General features: G+C 47.7%; 1 protein-coding gene across 8 annotated transcripts in view; it reads left to right on the forward strand.

Moving 5' to 3' along the window:
* LOC143025386 (uncharacterized) overlaps positions 1-2500 on the forward strand; it is a 647089-nt gene that overhangs the window by 155676 nt on the left and 488913 nt on the right. The gene's annotated exons all lie outside the window — the stretch shown is intronic.

Raw genomic sequence — 2500 nt, forward strand, 5'->3', positions numbered from 1 at the left:
AGGAAGGAAGGGAAGGGAGGAGGAGGGGAGGGGAGGGAGGAGGAAGGAAGGGAAGGGAGGAGGAGGGAAGGGGAGGGGAGAGGTCAAGGGAGTAGAGAGAAGGGGTGGGGAGGGGAGGGAAGGGGACAGGGTAATAAGGAGAGGAGAGGGGAAATGAGGGGAAGGGATGAGAGAGGGGAGAGGATAAGAGAGTAGGCGAGAGAAAAAGGAGAGCGAGGGGAGAGAGGAGAAGAGAGGAGGAAAAGAGGAAATGGGAAGGAGAGGTTAGGGAGAGAGACTCCAAAGTGTGCCAGAGGGGAAAAGAGGGGAAACATTTTCTGGGGGAAACATTTTCTGGGGGAATCCGGAATTTGGGGCGCAATTGCATCGAGGTCAGTTTGCCGGATGGAGGGGAGGGGAGAGCAGGGAGGAGACGTGGGAGGAGAAGAGGAGGAGAAAGAGGAGGAGGAAGAGGAAGAGGAGGAGGAAGAAGAAAAGACGGGGTGATGGGAAGAAGTAAGAGAGTAAAAGGAGGAAATTAAAGTAAATTTGAAAATTCTAGGGGGAGAGGAGAGGGAAAGGGATTTTTTCAGGGATATAGGGAAGGGAAGATGTTGAGCGATTCTATGGAAGAAGTCGAAACAAAGAAAAAATTTAAGGTAATTTGAGAAAAGATAGGGAATAATTTTAGAGAAGAAAGGAAGGAGGGAGGAGAGGAAGGAGGAATGGAAGGAGGTAAGGAGGAAAGGAAGGGAAATGTGGAAAAGGGAAAAGGGTAAAGGGGAAATGAGGGAAGAGAGGCAATTTTATGGGGAAGAAATGGGGAGACAGAAAGATGTAGGAACATAAGAATATACAAAAGAAGGAGGCTGCAAGAGACCATAAGGCCTACACTATGCAGTTCCATGTCCCTTACCACCTGTCATTCCTATCCATAAAGTTTATCATTTTCACTCTGTTGGTAAACCAATTCTTGACTATTTTCATCTTAAACCTAAATTTGTCCAATTTGAATCTATTACTACGAGTTCTACGCTGCCGTCTTAATATGATGACCTTGCTTGCATCATCCTTGCTAAAGCCCTTGACCCATTTGAATACCTTATTAGATCTCTCTGCAGTCTTCGTCTTTTGAGAGGGTGTAAGTTAAAGTGCCTAAACCCTTGTATGGTAAATTTGTAATCCCTTTTATCTTTTAGGAAGAAGGGGATTAAAGGGGAGAGAGGGGAATTATTTAGTGAGAGGGGAAACTGAAGATAGAGTCTAGCAAATCGGTAGTGAAGGAATTTGTGGGGAAAGGGGCAGAAAAAATAAGTATATAAAGGTGTTTAAAGGGGGGAGGGAAGACAGGAAGAGGGGGTATGGGAGAGGATGAGGGGTGAGGGAAGGAAGAAGAGGAGGATGGGAGGAGGAAGGTCAGAGGGGAATAGAGAAAGGAGGATAGAACAGAGAGGAGAGGAGAGGAGAGGAGTGGAGAGGAGAAATGAGAGGAATGGAGAGGAGAAAAGAAGAGGAGAGGAGAGGAGAGGAGAGGAGAGGAGAGGAGAGGAGAGGAGAGGTGAGGAGAGGAGAGTAGGAGAGGAGGGGAGAGGAGAGGAGAGGAAAGGAAAGGAGAGGAGGGGAGAGGAGGGGAAAGGAGAGGTGAGAAGAGGAGAGGTGAGGAGAGTAAGGAGAGGAGAGGAGAGGAGAGGAGAGTAGAGTAGGAGAGGAGGGGAGAGGAGGGGAGAGGAGGGGAGAGGTGTGGAGAGGAGAGGAGATGAGAGGAGAGGAGAGTAGGAGAGGAGGGGAGAGGAAAGGAGGAGATGTGAGGAGAGGAAAGGAGAGGAGAGGAGAGTAGGAGAGGAGGGGAGAGGAGAGGAGAGGAGAGGTGAGGAGAGGAGAGTAGGAGAGGAGAGGAGAGGAGGGGAGAGTAGGAGAGGAGAGGAGGGGAGAGGAGAGGTGCGGTGTGTGAAGCGTGTTTTAGACGTGGTCATTCGATTGTGTTGGGTTCTCGGGTTGGGTCGGGTTGATTAACCCCATCAACCCGGTGACGTCATCCTTCGTAGTCTTTATTCTGGCTAACCGTAGACAGTCTCATGCAGAGGAAAGGATGGTCTTCGGTCTGAACAAGGTCTTGATGGACCGCGACCCCTTTCGGGTCGTAGGTCTCTCATCTAGCTGTGCATTGCGTCACCGCATTGAAGGGATGTGGAGCGTTTGATTCTATCTCTCAGGTCTCGTAAATAATCCACTTGCTGACGGCGATGCGCTGGATCGCATTTGGAGTCGATTGTCGAGCGGTTGTTAAGTGACTCGTGGGGTAATTCAACAGAGTCGATATCAACAAGAAGGACAAGAATAACAAGAACAACAGCAGCAATAGCAAGAAGGACAAGGAGGACAAGAAGGACAAAAAGAACAAAAAGAACAAAAAGAACAAAAAGAACAAGAACAATAAAACAATAACAACAAGTTATTGTTTTCCTTTATTTTCCTGATACTTTTATTTTTATTCTTTATATATATTATATATATACATATA

This window comes from Oratosquilla oratoria, chromosome 5 (assembly GCF_046742065.1).
Source record: "Oratosquilla oratoria isolate Oo_2021 chromosome 5, ASM4674206v1, whole genome shotgun sequence".
Lineage (NCBI taxonomy): Eukaryota > Metazoa > Arthropoda > Malacostraca > Stomatopoda > Squillidae > Oratosquilla > Oratosquilla oratoria.